Genomic DNA, 22,114 nt, shown 5'->3' with positions numbered 1-22,114 from the left:
GTGAGGAAGGGAGGTCTCATGTGCCACATAGCTGGCATCCTGGAATGGTCAGTTTTGCAGAAATAGGCTTGTGAATGTGGACATTACAGTACATGGACCTTTTTTCACTGACATCACTGAGAAATTTATAGAAAAGTAGAATTTGAAGTGACTGCTTGCCTTTAAGTTATGTTCAAATCTTTCAGAACATCAAGTGTTTGTGCAGACAGAAATTGTGAAAATATAGGACACTTTACATTAAAATTTTTTACATGTTCAAGCTCAAATACTTGATAATAAATACAAAATGGAGAAAACTGAAGTATATGCTGTTGTGTAACAGTTTCCTGGAGACTATAATGATCCATTTTGAAGGGAAGCTGCTTAAGGCAGGAAATACACCACTTAAGAGCTTCAAGCTTCAGCTTCAGGAAACCCCTGAAACTGACAGCATTCAGTGTTCATAACTCAAATGAAGAAACTAAGAAGTCATGCCCCTTAGAAGAGGATTTTAGTCATAAAGATAGGATGCTCTTTAACTTGTAGATATACTTACAGGTCTGCCTTGTGCATTATTCATGAGCTTTAACACATGCTGTTTTTTTTTTTTGAGTTTCATAATAACAGCTGTTTGAGTTCTTATGCTCCAATAAGCAACTGCTTACCCATAATCTTATAAGCAATTCCAATAAAACTCATTGATTCAAAAAGTTGGATTTGATTCTGTTTTCAGTTTCCCACTGGGGTGAGTAGATGCTTATGTATGTTGCATCTTTCTAGGAAAGGTGTCTCATAAAATAGGTGCTGTACCCATTAATTGTTCCTCCAAACTTGTTCTAAACAGGAAGTTGATAATAGAGTAGCATTTGTCAACCTGTGGGCCATGACTCCTTTGGGATTAAAAGACCCTTTCACAGGGGTTGTCTAAGGTATAGGAAAATATATATTCAATGGTTTTAGGAACTGAAATACCATGCCTATATTTTCTCTAGCTGGGTCAGCCCACATGAAGATACACCCACATAGGAGTGTGTGGAAGTCCAACTCCCACTTTTTGAAGGGTTATTGGAGGGACGGAAGAGGAATGAGGATGTATTGGACAGAAAGATAGAAAAAGATGATAAGAAAGACAGAGACACAGGATAGCTACAGTAGGACCCTGGGTCAATACCCAGTCACCTAAAGCTAAAGCATCATAATAGATTATTGATAATAAAACCAGGAAGACTCAAATTTTGTACCTTAGAAAACTCAGTGTATTACACTTAACAAATCTATATCATTGTATATTTTTTTCACAGATTTCAACACAAAAATATATTCAATCCATGAGAAAATATTGTTTGAGAACATTTTGGTTTTCTCAGAATTGGTGTTTATTTAAACAGGTGCTCATTGTTAGTAAAATCTTGAATAAATTCAGGCTGTTGAATTCAAAGGATCATAGATAATTTCTACCAGTTGCTGCTACATCAGGGATGTTGGACCTGAGACAGGAGACCAAGGAAAGTTAGGTTCCTGTATTGGCCCTTAACAATCTGGAAATTGCAACCAGCTGACAAACTCTAGGGGATTCGAATTTCAGGTGTTCAAGGGATAAGGACCCCTCTTTTTGGGGATCTTGAAATCATTATCCTAAATCAGTACAGATTTCTTGTATCACGGTACATTTTTAAACTTGTCCACAGTGAAAAGACAATCTCACATTGTACCTTTCACACTATTGTTTTCTTCATTCTGTAACTATTTGTACACATAGTTCTAGTCTAAGGTAGTAGCCAGCATGTGGTGAGCCTGTATAAAATGGGTCCAGGTAGCCTAGAAGCTGGACCTGCGTGGAAGACAGCATGGATGTAGACGGTCATATGCATGTCAGTGAGGCAGTAACAATCACCGTATCAGAGGGGTAATGGCAAATGAAGCAGAGGCTCTGTGGGATTTGTGAATTCAACAGCGTTTTTGGAAGAGCATCGTAAGAGTCAGATTTCAAGAACCTGGTGGGCATCCAGGGGCTATATTTTTAAGAACAAACCTGGCCTCAGACAGGATCTTGCTAGGCCAGGAACACTCCCTTCAGCTGCAGGACACCCTATAGGACAATGTGGGGAAGTCATGAGTACATTTGTGCTATAGGGGACTGGAAACCAATAGAAGGGAAAACAGCATTGTGAAACAGGCATATTGGAGTGTACCAGAGGTGTGATCAGCTTACATGCTGCTAAACAGGATGACACAGTCTCTCAGAATTGTTTTGGGGATACCACTCCGCTATAAGTGAATTTTAGATAATAAAACCTGGGGCTTAATGGGGTACTTTTCATGAGTCTTACAGTTGCCAGAATATTTACAGAAAAATAATTGAAAAGAGAATTTGCATTATCCCTTGTATGCAAAATTGGTTGTCATACTATTGGGACACTTATAAAGATCTTGCAATTTAGCCGTGTGGTGGTGGCGCATGCCTTTAATCCCAGCACTCAGGAGGCAGAGGCAGGTGGATCTCTGAGTTCGAGACCAGCCTGGTCTACAAAGTGAGTTCCAGGAAAGGTGCAAAGCTACACAGAGAAACCCTGTCTCAAAATACCAAAAAAAAAAGATCTTGCAGTTTAAACTAATCAATGCTTTCTAACTGCATTGTTTTACCACTTGCCTATTCAAGCAAGTGGCCTTTGCTACTGGAGATTTGGCATACACTGGGAGCTGTTTAGAAATTAGTCCCATAAGGAACCAGTGAATATTTTATTGAGGCAGAAAGTATAATTTATAGACCCCCACAATAGTGGTTAAAAACATTAGCATTTACTACCTGTGGGGTACCAGCCCCCTCTTATGACCAGGTTACTCTTGAGCAGGGAGAACTGGAAATATTTAGACGGAAGGAGATACCTAGATGATGAGAGGAAAGACAGAAACAGGATCGTCTGAGGAGGGCCTGGGTCAAAATCCACCAGCCCAGAACTTTATTCAAAAGGGCTTTTTATAACAGTGTCAAGGGGTGAGGCAAAAAGACTGCCCCCTGCTAGGTACAATCAAGTGTATACCATTTCAAACACCTGGTACCAAAGTTCATGCTCCAATCACTCTCTCATGCAGTCCTGCTGGGATAAGCCACTACGAAACCTTGGTGGGCTCCAAAAGGTTCCCCTTCTTAATGTTTTAAAGGCTCCCCATTAAGAGCTCACAGCAATCTCCATAGCTGTCAGACCTCCTAGTAAAGGAGTAGAGGATAATAAAGACGGAAATTTCCTTTTTGAATGGGTCTCAGATGTCTATAGAAATCTTAGCTACACAAAGCCCTTATTTAAATCAATAAACTCTTGATGTAACCACACCAAAAAAGTCAAGCTCCAGATGCAACTGCATGAAACTTAAAGACTCCCTTAGCTTCATCATTAATCAACAGGTTAACATAATTCTAACATAAATATTGCTATACATAATTACAATTCTCTCAAACTTACATCCAAATGCAATCTCTTAATAGAACCATTAACATTTTAATAACTTTAGCAAAACTACACGTTAAAGCAATTCCTTAATAGGACCATTTGAATATCTTGCTAACAAAACATACGATAACTTCTGATGTATTCACATCAAAGTGAAGTACTCCCTTAACTTCACCAAGCCATGGTGCATCGATATCAATAGGTTAAAAAGCAATACTCTCAACATAACCATTAATACCTTAAAAACTTTAGTGAAGTTCTCTTTCTTTGTTGCATCTTTGTTTGGTTTAGGAATCAGGGTAATTGTAGCCTCATAGAAGGAGTTTGGTAATGTTCCTTCTGTTGTCAACCAAGGAACTGATACAGCTTATAAACACCTTCAGCAACATAGCAGGATACAAGATCAACTCAAAAAAATCAGTAGCCCTCCTATATACAATTGACAAACAGGCTGAGAAGGAAATCAGAGATACATCAATAGCCTTTACAATAGGCACAAATGATATAAAATACCTTGGGATAACTCTAACTAAGCAAGTGAAGGACCTATATGACAAGAACTTTAAGTCCCTGAAAAAAGAAATTGAAGAAGATGTCAGAAAATGGAACCAATAGCTGAGGAGCCCCCAACTGGATCAGGCCCTCTGGATAAGTGAGACAGTTGATTAACTTTAACTGTTTGGGAGGCACCCAGGCAGTGGGACCGGGACCTGTCCTTAGTGCATGAGCTGGCTGTTTGAAACCTGGGGCCTATGCAGGGACACTTTGCTCAGCCTGGGAGGAGGGGACTGGACCTGCCTGGACTGAATCTACCAGGTTGAGCTGAATCCCCTGGGGAGGAGGGAGGACAGGGGAATCTGTGGCTGATATGTAAAATTAAGTCACATTATAAAATAAAATAAAAAAAAAAACAGAACAACACATTATCAATAACAGAAAATAGAACTAAAATATAAACCTATAAATTCCTGGTCATGCTGTCATTCCCGTAATAGCTTAGCAATCAAATGATATGTGGCAAGAGATAAGTAGTATACTTTCTAAAGTTATTCTGCTAAAGGTGGATGTTTCCTCATCATTTAGATTGCCATTCAAATTATAAGGACAAAATGATCAAAGCGTTTTCAATAAGAAAGGAATTTACAAGTCTCCTCACTATTTTTTCTGTCTATGCAATGTGAAGTATTTGGTTGATTTAAACTGTTTACCAATCAACTGGTTGTTTTCCTATCATAGAAACAATGCATAAAATGATTTTTCCACTGAGCAAGCCTCTGGTATGCATGGGTCACCACTGCACATTTAGGTTTCACAAAAGCCACAGTAAACACTTTGCCTCCAGCAACTCCTTCTACTTACATGTTGGGAGAGGAATATGGCTTAATACGTCTTTATTTATTAGCAAATGATAATTGTGGAAGCCCAAAAATAATGACAAATATGGTAAAAGTGAAGAAGTGGTTTTTGAAATCTCTTTTCTTTATATAGAAGACGACTGAGTGTTTTTTGAAATGCTGAAAGGGTAGAAACTATATTTGTGGATTTCTTGGTGAACATGATCTCTCTCCACAGATTCCTGGCTGAACTGTAAAACTGCAGCATTCTGGTGAGTAATTGTATATACATCAATGTTCAGATGAAGGCATTCTGTACAAGTTGTATGCACAATAAATCACCATCTGTACTTGGGAAAAAAAAAACTGTAGTCAAAATCCACTTTAAAAACTTTAGTAAAAAATCCAAAAGTAATTTCTTTCTTTCTTTCTTTCTTTCTTTCTTTCTTTCTTTCTTTCTTTCTTTCTTTCTTTCTTTCTTTCTTTCTTTCTTTCTTTCTTTCTTTCTTCTTCCTCCCTCCCTCCCTCCCTTCCTCCCTCCTCCCTCTCCTCCCTCCCTCCTCTCTCCCTCCTCTCCTCTCTCTCTCTCTCTCTCTCTCTCTCTCTCTCTCTCTCTTTGTCGAGATCGGGTTCCTCTGTGTAGCTTTGGTGCCTGTCCTGGAACTCACTCTGTAGACCAGGCTGGTCTCAAACTCACAGAGATCCTCCTGGCTCTCCCTCCCGAGTGCTGGGATTAAAGACATACACCACCGCCGCCTGGCTAAAAGCAATTTCTTAATAGAACTATACAAAACATAACATTAATGCACTCAAGTAACAAGAAAATATTTTCTGAATTAAATAGATAGAGGAATATTAACTCTTCCATTTCTTTATAATTTTTTAAACTAAATCTTTAGTGTAGTTAGAAATAAACTCAAACTTCTCCATTTAAACATTTCTATTTTTAACACAAAATGGCCCATAAATCACCACAGTTAATAAATAAAGCATACATGCATAGACAAAAACTGCATCCTGAGCCTAGGTAGAAAAAAAACAAATTTCTCCATTTAAACATTTCCATTTTTAACACAAACATTTCCATAAAACAGTTCATAAGTCATCACCACTGATAGAATTTGCATGCATAAGTAGATTCAAAATTGTCCCATTGCAATGAAATTACTCCTGTCCATCTCATTTCTTAAGTCAAAAAAGTTCAAAAAAAATTTTTGGTACCAGTCTTTCAAATATGAATAAAAATTTCTCACAGCCAAAATATTTTTGCAGCTAACACTTTAGTTCAAACAAGCATTGCTGAAACTTCACTCGTTTCAGCATTTTAGGACAGTCTGTCCTGAGGAACCTTGCCTCAGGGAAGAAACTATTAGCTCCACAAGAGCTGGTTGGTACAGAGTCCTCTCAAAAGAGACTGTGGTAGTATTCTAATTGTACTGAAATGTGATTTTGATTGTATGTTAATAAATAAAGTTGCCCGGCGGTCAGAGCTATTAGAGCCATAGAAAGAGCGTGGCGGTGGTGGCACACACCTTTAATCCCATAGATCTCTGTGTGTTCAGGGATACAGCCAGCATTGGAGACATATGCCTTTAAGACCTAGAGGGCTGTACATTCAGACAGTGACAAGGCAGTCACGTGTTTGGGTTTACAACCAATGAGAAGGCAGAATGACTTTGAAACGATTGACACACAAGGAAATAGCTCTTTCGGGAAGCTGGGACACAGCAGGAGGAAGGGTGAGATTTTAGCTCTGAGCTCTGACCTCTTGGCTTTCTCTTTTACATTGTTTCTGTGTTTCTTATTTAATAAGACGGTTGGTTACATCTACAAGAGACTTTCATACAACCAGCAAACAGAAAATGCAAAGTTCCTGGCTTTCACAGTCCTGGTCTGTCTGTGCCTCCCATAACCAGGACCCCTGTCTCCTGAGTCTAGAGCGTTCTCAATGTCTCATTCCACTCGGACTCAAGGTTCCTCCAGCTACTACAAACTGTGCCGTGTCTTTCCTAGAGCAACCCTGGCCCCAGGACGAAACCCAACCATTATGAACTACGACTTCCTTGAGTTCCATTACCTGCTTCACTGGCGGCCCCAAGCTCAGCACCCTGGTTCCAAAGAAACTCTGTATGCTGTCCAGCTTGCACAGCCAAATGTAGCCCCAGGGCCATTTCATCGTTCCAGCCACACCCTGCTCCTGGGAGCTCAGGCCCGTGTTAGTCTCAGCAGTTCCCATAGAACCCTGATCTGGCTGTTCAGCCTGGAGCATGGCTTTCACCTTCATAGCTCCCTGGGCTCTAGTGTCTCAGCTGCTCATCAGGCACTAACACTGCCTCTCTGCCCCTGGCAGCAGTCTGATCTCCACAGTCTCCACTGCTCACCACTGCTAGCTGTTCACTTTTCCCACGGAGCAGCATCTCTGGTGGGCTCTCCAAGTCATTGCCTGCCTTTCGCCTCTCTCACAGCATAGCACCTCTACTCTGCTCCTCACAGTGGCTTCCTCTGAGCTGAAAGCTTGCAGACCTTCTGTGCTCATGTTGTCTGTGGCATTGCCACCTGTGCTGCGCTGATGTCCCGTGGGTCTCAACTGTCAATGCCTGGCTCTGGCATCTGCAATTGTTGGCAGCTTCTGGAGTTTCTGAAGCCACTCAGATTACCAAGTTTGCTATAGACAAATTTCTAAATGGTCTTATAAAATAAAAAACACAGAGCCAAATAAAGGGGTGAAAGCCTGACAGAGATCAGGGAAATAGGGAAAGCCACGAGCCAACCTTACCTCACTAACTCTACTGCTTCCAAATGTGTAACTTCTTGTCTACCATGTCTATATACCTTGCTGTTCTGCCATCTGATTTGCTATCTCAGTTCAACTACATCACTTCCTCTTTCTCAACAGCTCTGTCACTTCCTGTCTGTCTATATAGAACTCCAGACCTCTATGGTTAACTAGTTTTGCAATTTAAGGCATGTGCCACCACACCTGCCTCTGTTTCCAGTGTGGCCTTGAACACACAGAAATGCTGCCTGCCAAGTGATAGGATTAAAGGCATCTGCTAACATTTCATGACTTCTGTGTTGTGACTGGATTTTTCCTCAGATTTCCAGGCAAGCTTTATTTATTAAAGCACAAATAAAATATCACAACATTTCAGCACAAATAACATATTACCACATTTCCCCTTTTTGTCTACTAAAAAATAAAAAAAATTTAAGAAAGTTATAAGTAACATAAGAAAAATATATACAATAAGTACAATAAATATATATAATATATACATGCAATAAATACATCAACAATGTCTAATCCATTTGCATTTGACAAATTCAGAGAAAATATTCCATTATCCTATTTTGGTGAGTCCAAAATGTACCTAATTCACTTCCTATTCTATTTTGTATTACCAACAGAAAACTATCTTATGTCTTTCAAACTTATACACTCAACACCTCTTAGTGAGTTTCTTATCTGAATTTCTTAACAAGGAAAACTGTAACTATGACTATCTAATCTTCAACTCCCTCAGAAACCTGAGAAGGAAATAATATTACCTAGTAAAACAGGAAGTACGTACAAGTGACTTCCAAAAAATGTGAGTTATGACAGAAACAGCCAGGTTCCTGGACAGTCACCCAAGGTTTCTCTACAATGTTGGGGCATCATCGGCCTACAGACTTAGCATATCTGACAGACTCATTTGTGAAGCATGATGTACGGCAAGGCCTACAGCTCGACCTCACATTTGGTACAAGTATTCCATTTACCAGATAAACTTGAATTCCGCCAGTGTCCTGCCATGACTCAGAATTTTAAATTCTGGAAATTGCTGGTATTTTTGGAACTCAGCTTCCCATTCTTCTTGGCTTGTGGGTGGCTTCTTCTCCTTTATTAAATGCCAGTCTACCATTGAGACGCCAGACTCCATCAGCCTAGTGACTCCTCCAAGAATAACTGCTCCAGCTACTGTTCCACTGCACACCAGGAGCCATCAGCCCACTGCTTGTTCAGCTGCCTTCGAAGGAAAGGGGCACTGTCCATTTTCCATATTGCAAAGCCACTTCATCGATGGTGCCATATTGTCCTGGCCTCAGAGGACGTCTGTTGCCAAAGCTGCAACCACACTTTTCTTGGAAAGGATGGGCATTCTTTTTTTTTTTTTTTTTGTCCTGCTTGTCCATTTTGGACAGCATACTGTCAGCAGTCAATGCGTGGGCACTTTCTTGCCCAGTGGCTAATTTTTGCCACAGTGAAAATTAACTCCATGTGGAGGTTCTTCAGTGCTCATATCTTATCTGAAGTAGATTGGTGCTGCCAGGAGCAGACATGTCTCATTAAAAAAAAAATAAAAATAAAAAAAAGAAAGAAAAAAATCTATGTTATTAAAACATTTTAAATGCCATATTCTGTAGGTCTCTGAAAGATTTGAAGATGACCTCTCTATCTAAAATATATCTGCATGACCTTGAAAACATAACTAATATAGCTATAGGTTCGATTGTAATGTATAACTACTAACTTTCATTTCTTTATATCTTAAGTAGTTGCTGATAATAACTTTCAAGGATTAGCCAATTGCATTTTATTGTTAAATGAACTGTATAGGTAACAATATCCTGAACAAGATTAGAAATATATGTATAGTATTTAGTAACAAAGTTAATCTCAAATTTGTATCAATATGCATAATTTGTATACAATATACAAAAATCTAATCCAATGTAAAATATTTTAAACTAGTAGTTGCCTTTTAAAAGTAGATTCAATAATCTACTACATATCTATATAGTCTCTTTTCAGAGTAGATTCAATAATCTACCCTTTATTCTATCATTTCTATATCTTTTTTTTTTCAGAGTAGATTCAATGTCTACCTCTTATCTATATGCTCTTTTTTTCCAAACAAGAACCTTAAATCTAATCTCCTTTGTTTAACCTCCTTTCTGACTATTAACAATAACAACTTGTAACCAACCATCCTAAACAATGACAATTATCCAAACACAAAACCCATTGAAAAACCAAAAACCACCTGCCCCATCTCTTGGGAATATGGGCATCATGTTTTCTTTTAATTGCTTCCTGCTGTTTGTGGACAAAGGCATCTTTAGGCAATCCTGAAAAGAAAAATTTGGGGTTAATTGTCAAGTTCTGGGAGAGGTACCTATATCATTTGTTGTCCAGTCTCTGGGTAATGTGAAAGTGCAGGGTTTATCTGAAGTCCTTGCTCAAATAGTCTGTGAAGCTGGATCATCTCAGCTAGCAATCTCTAAATTGTCCTTAGCAGTTTGTAGTCCAATGCTGATCTTTGGGTGATGTTTGTCAGCTTAGTGGTATTATTATTGTCCATGTAGATCATCATTGTGGGGCCCCATCATCTTTCTGGAGACTTCAAATTCACTGTTAGACTTGGTCATGATTCCTTGCAGAAAGCTGATAGAGACTCCAACACAAAAATATGTATAGGCAGCAAAATGAAGTTTTTTTTTTTTTTTTTTTTTTAGAATTAGTATACTATATGATCATTAATATCATGAAAAAAGTTTAAAATATACATATTAATCTTATAAATTTTGATATAAAATTCATACCTTAAAAAAGTTTTAAAGAATCAAAATAGAACCAAAGAATTGAGATTAGTAACAAAAGAATATTCCCTTAATTTTGGTTTTCTTCTGCCCCATATAAGATGGCGCTTCTGACATGACACAGAGATTTTATATTTCTTTTAACAAGCATGCTTAGGTTTAGAGAAGGAGTGAGCCATTCTCTAATTCCAAAGTCAGCTTTATTTTTTAATTTGAACTGGGACTACATAAAGATCATTTGGTAGAAATATCTATTCCAATATAATATCTTCCCTCTGCATTAAAATTCATGTAGGAGAATTTTAGGGTAAAATAACCAAAATGTAATCAAGCTTTGTATCCACATGATCCTCATGTTCTTCCTGTACTTTCTTTACCACCAAGGCCAATTCTCTCTCAACTTCAGCTGATAATTCTCTTGAATTACTTAAGTCCTTGTCACCTTCTAAGGTTTTGAGCAAATTACTCAGTTCATCATTTTTTACCCCAACAACAGTCTGTAGATGGGAGATGTCTCTGAATAATCTTTGAAAGTCATTGAGAGTCTGTAATTGATCTCTCCTAATTTGCACCTTTTGGGGTCTAATTTTTTGTAGACCTATTTTATATCCCAAATAATTAATAGAATCTCCTCTTTGTATCTTTTCAGGAGCAATTTGTAATCCCAAACAAGGCAAAATTTTCTTTACTTCTTCAAACATTCTTTCTAAGTTATCTGCATTTGAATCAGCGAGTAAAATATTGTCCATGTAATGATAAATTATAGATTTAAGAAATTGTTTATGTATTACTTCTAATGGCCATCATACAAAATATTGCCACAGGGTTATTTAACATTCCCTGTGGGAGGACTCTCCATTGATATCTCCTAACCGGCTGAGAATTATTATAAGTAGGCACCATGAAGGCAAATCTTTCTGTTTTTTTTCTTGTAAGAGTATTAAGAAGAAACAGTTTTAAATCAATAGCTATAAGAGGCCATCCTTTTTGTAATAAAGTAGACAAAGGAATTCTGGATTGTAGAGAGCCCATTGGCTGAATTACTTTATTAATTGCTCTTAGATCTATTACCGTTTTCCATTTACCAGATATCTTTTTAATAACAAATACAGGAGCATTGCAAGGGCTGGTTGATTATTCAGTATGCTGACAGCAGTTGTTGTGCCCTGTTCTTTTACAACCTAGATGGTCAGTGACTGTTCTTTATAATACCTTCTAATACTTTTCTCAGAAACATGTTAGTTTATTATTTGTTTCTGATATTGGAGGAATGTAAATCTACGTATTCCATTGTTGTAATAAATCATATCCCCATAAGTTCATAGCTATATTAGCCACATATGGCTTTAATTTTCCTCTCTGTCCTTGTGGCTTTGGTGGAAAAGAAAATACAGGATGCATATATGGATCATTTTGATCCAAAGCTTGACAGCATTTTGATTATTTTAACCACTAAGCATTATCCTACAGGAATTTTAATGTAGACGAAGTGTATAGGAATGGATATTTCTACCAAATACAAAATTAAAAATTTGAAATGATCTCTGACTTGATTTTAAAAGGAAAAGTGAGACTTTATCAATTAGTAGGAATAAACCCAGCACAAATTATAGTGTCTGTAACTAATGATGAAATTGACAAATTATGGGCAGAAGGTGAACCTTGGCAAAGAGCTTGCAGTAATTTTTTTTTTTGTGTGTGAAAGATTAACAACAAATATCCCAAAAGAGAACTAACTGAATCCTGCCTTGCATTGTATGCGAAACACCAATACTCAGTTCATCATTTTTTGCCCCAATAGTGGTCTGTAGATTGAAAATGTCTCCTAATAATCCTTGAAAGTCAATAAGAGTCCATAATGTGGAGCCTCTACATTTTATACAGATGCAAACCAAAAAGGAAAGGCAGGAAATTTACAGATCAGAAAATTTAAGTGACATGGTTCAAAGTCCTTATATTTCTGTCCAAATATTGGATTTATATGCCATTCTGATTCCATTAATGGATTATTTGGAAACTTCGAACATAGTTACTGACTCTCAGTATGTGAAAGAGTGGTCTTACATATTGAAACTGCTGAATTTATGCCTGATTAACTTCATTATTTATTCAGTTATAAGAAATAATCAGTAATAGGAATCATCTCTTATATATAACTCAAATCCAATCCTATATGAGTCTTCCAAGCCCTCTAACACAAGGTAATGATTATTGGAATTCCTAGCCACTCCCCCAGCTACATGACTTCACATGCACAGTTCAGTAGTCAAGCAAGAGCCTCATGTCCTATATAATCCATGCACTGTGTGATCAAGTAATTTGTGTGCAACATGATCATGCAATATATGCACATGCATGACATAGCTCTGTAAGCCCATATGCGCATGTGCAGGGGAATCCATAAGAAATGGGACACAGACTCCTCCCCCTTCTCCTTCTCCTCCTGGCCTTCTCTTTCTGCATGTGTCCTCCACAGGCCTGGTCACACTCTCTTCTGTCCCTTTCTTCTCCCAATAAAGCTCTCATAGTGGATTTTGTCATGCCTCATGACCTTTCTTTGCAGAATAAAAGCGCCAGATTTAAAAAAAAAAAAAAAAAAAATTTTGGTGCCATACAAAACAGGCTCTCCAGTGATCTTCGTCCGGAACCCTGTACCGAGGTTTCTTCAACCTACGACTGCCCACTTTTTTCATTTTCCCAGCCTCCGGACTGCTCCACACAACACACCAGCTGCCCAGATTGTTGAGTTTTCCCTTTCCAATCCCTCACCATTTCCCATGACTGTAGCTTGATATATATTTCTCACGTCAGACCCTTGAGTGGTACTCAGGTTGCATATGCCATGACTCATTCTCTCTTGATGAAGCATTGAATGCTGTCAGACCCCCGGGTGGTCCTCCAGGTAGCCGCGCCCCCCCCCCCCCTCCAGCCCTTGCCCCTCTCTTGACAAAGGGTTGGGTAACTTGTGCAGGTCCACAGATCTTTCCCTATTCTTGGGGATGCCTGAGATGGGAGTCTTGTATCCTGTTAGTTATTTTAATATTTTTTTTTTCTTTCTCAGCTGCAGCCATGGGACATAAAGGCTTCCTCTCTTGGTCCCACTCCTCTGAGAAATGCCTTAAATATCCCTAGGTACCAGTAAATATGAATGCATAATGGCTCCTTGGACCCTGATATTTCATGGGAATTATCTAACTACTGCCAGTGAACAGGCAGATGAAAAGAGTTACTTTATCCCAAGTTTTTACCTAAGCTCTGAACCCTGCCTTTCTGATTCTTTTTCTCTCCTGCCCACATGAAATCTGAACCAGAGATTCCAAAGAACCTCTGCCTGTCTGACCTCGGTTCTGCTCTCTTGTATCAGGTGGGCCACTACTGCCACCTGCCCACCCCACCCCCACCCCTGACTTTGGAAACACAGATAGGTCTGGAAGCAGGCTAGGACGCATGCAAATGAGTTTACAATCAGTACCCACATTGGGATTATAATAATCTGAATGGTTCTCTAGTCAGATACCAGTTTATAACCTGCTTCCTGGTGGGCCTCTGTAAGGCTGCCATAAAACCAGTAAACTATAAAAACCTAAAAAATGTAATTCAAGATATGGAATAAAATCCATCTCATGTCTCCCAGAGCTTCCTGGCACCAGGCCTAACCTAAGCATCTGGAGAGAGGGTGCCTGACCCCAGAGGCAGAAGTCTCAGCTGTGGCATTTAAGGTACCAGGGGAGAGCTGAGAAAGCCCGTCATCAGAATTGGCAAATGCTGGCACACGCTCTCCAAGTGGCTGCACAGAGGCTTCCAGGTCCCTGTTTCAAATGTGTGGTAAAAAATGCCACGCGGGCTAGTGCATGTCCTGCCCCACTCTGGCCATCAACTGAGGCTTGTTTGAATTGCCACCGAGCGGGATAATAGTCAGCTGACTGGCCTTGTGCCCCTCGTGGCATGGGGACATCAAACAAAGACCTCCAGCAGACCTCCTAGACTTGGCCATGGGTTTACAGGATGCAACATGGGGCAATCCATTTCCTTCCTTTTGGAAACCAAGCCACTTACTCAGTCCTGAGGGAGTTTTGGGATACCACCACTCCTTCTCATTTCCCTATTGTTGGGGTAGGGGACAGCCTTACCCACCTCACCAGACCCCACCACTTAATTGTATTTTCAGGGGTATCCTCTCACCCACACATTTTTAGTTGTGCTAACCTGCCCTGTGCCCCTAATGGGAAGAGATTTTCTAGCTAAGGCAGGAGCTTTATTTCATTTGCTCCTCACTTTTGCCTCACTCCAGACCCATCAGCAGTGCCTCTCCTTCTCCTCCTCATGCACACTGACACAGACAGGGCCCTGCTCTCTCTCAAGTTCCAGAGGACACCAGGATCCACTGCCTTGTTACCAATTCTAGAAGAATGAGGTCTCACCCCACAAGCTTTTCTCTTCCTGTTTCCCTCTCCTAATTAACTACTCAGCTAATTGTTACAGGGCCACCATAGAGCCAGAGGCCAAGGACCATCACGTATACCCAGGCAGCAAGTAATAGTAACTGTCCAAAGGTATTTACATCATCAGACCCAAAAGGGTCTCGGCTCTGCAAAAACCAGACATTAATATAACAATTTATTACGGTTAAATGCTCTCAGCAATTGATCACCTGTGTCTCCTGGATGCTAAACTAATAAAGGAAACAGGTGCCTTAAAATCCATCACAGATAAGGCATATCTCAGGTAAAAATTAATAGTGTGTTCCCAATATCTCCCCTTCCCACTAACACTAACCAATAAGGAGAGTACTAAACATTGTAATATCATGGCAACCAGCTCCAGATTTTAAATTCCCCATGACTGCTGCTTAATATGTTTAAAAATTCTTCTGTCCTACAAAGTCAGCTTGAATCCACCTGGATAACACCTTGTCAGACCCAAGCAGCCACGGATCCCTAAACAGCAGAAGGTGTTGGATGAGTCCCAAAGCAGCAGAGCATAATCCACTACCCCAGGATGTCTGGCTACCTCAGAAGCCCCCTTGCCTACCCACCACGAGTTAACCGACACCCACCAAGTTAGCTGGAAGCAGTTTTGCTCGACACAGCACCCCCACTCCTGTGGCACCTCTTTTTAACGATAAGCAAAGAGTCTGGAATGTTGGGATTCCTGGCCACTCCCCCAGCTGTAGACTGCACCTGTGCTGTCCTGATGTTTAGTCATTCCAGGGCGTTACGTCCTATGTAATCCGTGTACTGCATGGTCGTGTAATTTGCACACAGCATGATCACGCAGTCTATGCATGTGCATGGTGTAGCTACATAAGCCCATATGCACATGTGTGGGGGAATCCATAAGAGGCAGGTCACAGACCCCTCCCCGTTCTTTCCCTTCTTCCTCTCTTCCCATGCACAGCCATTTCCATAGGCCTAAGAGCACATTCTCTTCTGTCTCCTTCCCCTAATCAACTCTGATAGTGGGTTTTGTAGTCCTTGTGTCTTTCCTCACACGGTAAGCAGCACCACTTAACGAATAACCCAGCGCCACATAAAAACTAATGGTGGGTACCCAAGCATGTTAGTAAATTGTAGATCATGTGACCTGGGACTTACTGGGATTCTTTTCTTTGTCTTATGTTTGCCAGAATTCTTATGGAAGAATAAAAGGGATTTCCATTATGTCTTGTTTGCAAACGTGGTTCTCATACTATTATGGCAATTACAAAATTCTGGAATTTAAAATAGTCAATGCTTTCTACCTCCCTGTTGTATCACTAGCCTATTTGAACAAGTGGCCTTTGTCCCTGGAGATTAGGCATCAATTGAGAGCTGATTAGAGATTAGTACCACGAGGAACCAGTGCAGACTTGATTGAATCTAAAAGTGTAATTTACTAAGTCCATAATAATGTTTGAAAATATTACTATTTACTGAGCAAATCTTTACTTCACATTAATTTTCCATCTGGAGTACATGTGATCTAGAATGTAAATACTGTATTCAGAAGAAAACTTCTTCTAGTTGGTACAGGTGGTGCTTGTGCCTCTAGGGGCTGCTGATGTTGTGGGGGATGTTTGGCCAGGGGGAGCAGGATGGGTTCCATAGGTTTGGGCCGTACAGTGGGTCTTGTGGTTACAGGGTCCAATGTGTGGCAGTGGTGGTGGTGCAGCAGCTTCTTACCTCCTGGCCTGATGCTCTGCTCTCACAGTTTGCTGTGGATATGTCACCATTGTTGTTAAGTTGCTGATCTTAGGAACTGGGGCTTTTCCTGATTTTTTTTTTTTCATTCATCTTCTGTTTGTCAGAATATTCTCTTAAACATAATCTAGCAACATTAAATTTATGTGTTCATGTTTTAAATAGTATTCTGTTTTCTATTTCAGATACAACAAAAATTTTTAAGTATCAGCTCATCCTTTCCAACTTCCATGTTCTACCACTAAGTTTTTTTTTTTAAATAGTGGCATTATATTCTGTGAGTACTTATCCTAAATAGCTTGTTGGTTATTAATCACTTAAAGGTCGACTGAAGATGTCATCTGAATCAGTCACTAAATGTATTTTTTCAAGCTCCACAGGTATGGCAATAATCATTAAAATTTACTATGTAAAATACTACCAATAATTATCCATCTCAGTTTGTGTTGTTTCCCTTGCAGGCTTTACAGCAGGCAGGGAAAAATTATTCATGAGGAGACAAGAATGAAACTCGGCTCAGCCCAATTTTCCTATAACTGGTGCTGGTCCAGGACTTCTAGAGTTGGACCCAGATCATTTTGCTTTAGTCATATTTAAGCACAGCACAGGTTTTGTAAATATTTTCAGATAACAATCACCAGTTAACTCAGTCCTAAGTGCACAACAATTTAAGACATGTTTTCACTGACATTCCTTACAAAGTACATCTGGCTTCTTTTATAAGAATGGATAAGGTTGACTCAGGCGATAGTGCTTAGGGGGTTGACTGAGGTAAACATAATGCCTCTGGTTGTTAGGATTGGCCTGGCCCTAAGATAGTATACAAGTCACTTAGGCTGTTGCAAAGCACAAGTGAACTCACTCGTAAGAGTGTGTTTTATAGTCTAAAAGCAACTTAAGATTAAGGGGAAGGGTCTTGGATAAATAAAAATAAATTCTGAGAGATAAGGTAGAGCCTGTCTCATCAAATAGCAAAGGGTCATCAGGTTGTAAAACAACATTCCTAGCATTTTAGGAAGAGCAGCTTTGCACCTTATTCCATTGAAGAGGTAAGCTGTGTGTTTAACCTTCCTGGCTTCTCCAGTGCTTACCTGTGTGCACAAGGCTCTATGCTCTCTACATCTCCCCATCTCTAAGTTTTAAAGAAAAACCAATAAATAGCACTTGTAATACTGCTATTGGTTGAATAGCTTGTAATATGCCATGGTTGAATACATTGCCTCTATGTCTAGTCTAATTAATATAGGCAAGCATAAGAGAATTATAAGAATAGCTAACAGAGGACCAAGGAAAGGAGAAAGGGTTCTTAGCCATGAGGGGCTTATAAAATTCACTTGAGAAATTTTTATATATCTCCTTGTACAAAGTATTAATTTGATCATCAATAGTATGAGAAAATCTGACACATTAAAGCAACACATACCAGGTAATTGTTGATAACCAAGATTATGCTTGAGCAACAAATAATCTAAAGATCTATATTGTAATACTGTGGTCCTCAGTTCACCCATCTCTTGGTTGATTTTTTTACTCGTAATTTTGGAGTTATATTAGTTTCACTAATCATACAGGCCATTTTAGATACTTCTCTTTGTGTTCCAGTAACTGATTCAGGAATAGGCAATGAAAGAGCTGAAATGGCTGCAACGATTACAGGATCTAAGAGATGCAAAGAATCACCACAATGTTTAGGGAGTGCTTTCCTAGTTCCATTGATGGATTTTAGGTATTTACTGAGTAAAATGTGTGCAATGAATCCTATTCCATATTAACCTTTATATCCCATAGGAAAGGCAATATTAAGCAGTATTTTCACCAAAAAAAAAGTTCATCACAAAGGCAGTTGTTTACCAGAGGGAAACCAGAGGACCTGGTTGGAAGCAGAATTACAATAAGGAGGGATATAAACACATTCAAAGCATAAACAATGTGTTAGAAAAACACCATTGACAGTGTTATCAAGTGTGGCCTTGTGAATATGGGTGCCAGTGGATTCACTATTATCCCATGTTAATTGTGAATAATGCTTATGAGTGACTCCTATGCCATATAAGTTTCTTTTCAAAAGTCCAGGAAGAGATGGATTTCCTTGGATACAAAAAGTTTGTTCTTGTTGACTTCCACGTGCCAAATGAAGCCACAGGTTTTTTTCTAGACCATTGCCAATAGATAGCATTATTGTAGGTTACGATAATATCAACTTTGATAAGCACTACATCAGGCATTCCCTTTTTAGTCTTTCTACAACTATATTTCCCATTGTCAGAGCTTTTTAAAGAGTATTAATTATGCTAAATCTGTATTTTTGCATTTAGATTAGTCAAAAAAATCTCACATTCATATGATTAAATATTTTTACAACATTTTTTATCCAGACAATTGGTCCTATAGGGCATGACAAAACAATATTATGCTATGTCCTATCACATTTGTGCCTTTCATTCCCTCTAACAAGGTATTTGAATTTTGCATTGGCATGCTTTGAATTAATATGCAATATAGTCAGTAAACATAACATCATGATTTTTTGGTCAATCATATAGTGTCCTTTTTCCAAAGATGCAGCTTGATGTTTTTCAAGTCATCAATTTACACTTTTTCTCGGGGCTTCTCCTTTTGATGGATTTGTCATTTACCTTTAGATATTTCATTTGTCTAGTGGTCTCTAGATGTCTTAATTGGATGCTTCAGATCAAGAGCCAACCAATACTTTCTTCATTTTTTTTTTAAAATTACTTAACCTTGTCAGTGTCTGATTATTTATCAGACTGAGGATAAGTATAAAATTTAAAAAACAAAGTATTTAATTAACATTTGGTCATTACTTTTTTTTAAAGATTTTAAACTTAAGGCTATAAGATTTGAGATCTTTAAAATTTAGAGCATTTTAATTTGAGTTTAAGACTTTTATTAGGTAACAGGATATTTAGAAGTGTTGCATGAATTCCTAAATGATCCTAATATAAAAACCTGGAACCAGATATTGGTATAAATGCTGAAAGATCAGACAGACAAAGGAACAAGTCGCTAGAGAAACTTCTCAACACTATCGAGTCCTCAGGCTGAACGGAAGGCTAGATTTCATTCCATGAATCCCCTGATTGAATGCCTCTGAGTCCTCAGCAGAAAGGCTCTAGTTCCTGTCTCCTCATGCTTTATATGCCTTTCTCTGCCCAGCCACTTCACGTCCTTTCTAGTGCTGGGATTAGTGGTGTGTGTGCTTCCCAAATATTGGTAGCAAAGGCATGAGATCTCAAGTGCTGGGATTAAAGGTGTGTGAGTCTCAAGTACTGAGGTTACAGGTGTGTACTACCACTGCCTGGCTCTGTTTCTCTCCTAGACTGAATCAATCTCATGTAGTTCAGGGTAGCTTTGATCTTCCAGAGATCTAAATGGATCTCTGCCTCCTGAGTGCTAGGATTAAAGGTGTGTGCCACCACTGCCTAGCCTTTATGTTTAGTCTAGTGGCTGGCTCTGTCCTCTGATCCTTAGGCAACCTTTATTAAATACACAATATATCACCATATTTTCCCTTTTTGTCTAAAATAATAAAAGATGGTTATAACGAATGTAAGAAAAGCTATATACAATAAGTACAATAACTATATACAATATATACAGTCAAGTACAGTCCATGAACTTTTGGCAAATTCAGAGAAAATACTCCATTATCTATCCTATTTTGGTGAGTGCAAAATGTACTTAGTTCACTTTCTAACCTAACTTATGTTACCAACCCAAAATTATTTTTTGATGTATTTCAAACTTACACATTTTACACCTCTTTAGTGAGTTTATTAACAAGCAATATTATAACTATCTAGTTTTCAACTCCATCAGAGACCCGAGAAGGAAATAATATTACCTAAGTAAATAGGAAGTGCTGGCAAGCAACTTCCAAAAATGTGAGAAATGACAGAAACAGCTGGCTGCCTGGGCAGTCACCTGAGGTTCCTCTGTAAAATTAGGGCATCCATCTTCAACCTACAGACCTAGCATATCTAACAGACTTTTCTGTCTTACTTTGTCTTGGCAAGGATCAGCAGTCCTTTCTTTTGTGTCCTGTTTGTCCATTTGGACAGCATACTGTTAGCAGTCGAGGCAAGGACACTTTCTTGCCTAGTGGCTAGCTTTTGCCACAAAGAAAGTAAACTCCATAAAGAGTTTCATCAGTGCCCATCATCTTCTCTGAAGTAGATTGGTGCTGCCATGAGCAGCCATGTCTCATAGTCATAAAAAAATAAATAAAAATAAAAAAACTATATTGCTAAAACATTCTGCAGATTCTGAAGTGTTTGAAGACTATCTAAAATATATGTCTGTTTGACCATGAAAACATACCTAACTACTAACTTTCATTTCTTTATATCCTAAGTGGTTGGTAATAATAACTTTCAAGGAGTAGCAATTTGTATTACATTGTTAAATGAGTTGTATAGATACAATACCTTGAACAAAATTAAAAATGTTTGTACACTATGTTTTTACAAAAATAATCTGAACTTTGTATCAATACACACAATTTGTATACAATATACAGAAATCCAATCCAATGTAAAATACTTAAAACAAGTAGTTGCTTTTTAAAAGTAAATTCAATAATATCTTATCTTATCCATATTCTCCCTTTTTTCAGAGTAGATTCAATAATCTACCTTTTATCTTATATCTATATCTTCTTTTTCTTTTTTCTTTTTTTTTCAAACAAGAACTCTGAATGTAATCTCCTTTGTTCAGCTTTTTTCCTGACCATTACCAATACAGCTTGTAACCAACCACCCTAAACAATGACAGTTATCCATAACCTATTGAAAGGCCAAAAACCACCCATCTCACCTCTGGAGAATGTGGGCATTGTGTTCTTAAAATTACTTCCTGCTCTATGGATGCAAAGGCATCTTTAAGAGATCCTGAAAAGAAAAATCTGGGGTTAATTGTCAAGTCCTGGGAGAGGTAGCTGTATCATTTGTTGTCCAGTTTCTACATAATGGCAAAACGCAGTGCTCATCTCAAGTACTGGATAGAGTAGTCTGTGAAGCTGGATCATCTCAGCTAGACATCTTGAAATTGTCCTGACCAGTTTGTAGCCTATAGCCAATCTTTGGGTATTGTTTGTCAGCTTAATGGCATTATCATCATCCATATGGAATCATTGTTGTGGAATCCCATCATCTTTCTGGAGAATTCAGAGATTGCATTACATCAGATTATTTTCTTCTTAATTTTTTCAGGGCGGTTCTCTGTTCTTATTTTTCCAAAGGTCTTTAAATTCCTCAAGATGGTTTTTATTATCCTGAAAAGACAAAAACAAAACCCTTCCCCAACCTTAGCTTTAGGAAGGTTCCAAATTTAAACTTTATCAGTTTGATTTAAGGATCTCCTGAATTTTTTATTCCTCTCTTCTATAATTTTCCTATTATCCATAGCAGTATGGTTTTTACAATAGGCATTAGGTTCCTTAATTGCTCTGGGAATGAGTTTCTTCCATGATGAAAGGAAATGAATGAACTGAATTTGACAAGGGGGCCAGCAAGAGGTCCCTCATGGTGTTTCCCAGCAGCAAAGGCAAGGGATTAACTTGTCTGTCACT

The 22,114-nt window shown here is 38.6% G+C and overlaps 1 protein-coding gene across 1 annotated transcript in view; it reads left to right on the top strand.

The window, feature by feature from the left end:
- The window catches only part of LOC114683972 (zinc finger protein 420-like), a 593,185-nt gene that overhangs the window by 536,244 nt on the left and 34,827 nt on the right, over positions 1–22,114 (top strand). Inside the window, exon 5 of the mRNA XM_037202605.1 lies at positions 5,001–5,034. The gene's annotated coding sequence lies outside the window, so the exon portion shown is untranslated. The remainder of the gene's footprint in view (positions 1–5,000; positions 5,035–22,114) is intronic.

Source organism: Peromyscus leucopus, chromosome 1 (assembly GCF_004664715.2).
Source record: "Peromyscus leucopus breed LL Stock chromosome 1, UCI_PerLeu_2.1, whole genome shotgun sequence".
Lineage (NCBI taxonomy): Eukaryota > Metazoa > Chordata > Mammalia > Rodentia > Cricetidae > Peromyscus > Peromyscus leucopus.
The sequence above is the reverse complement of the archived record's forward strand: the minus strand, read 5'-3'. Positions and strand labels throughout refer to the sequence as shown.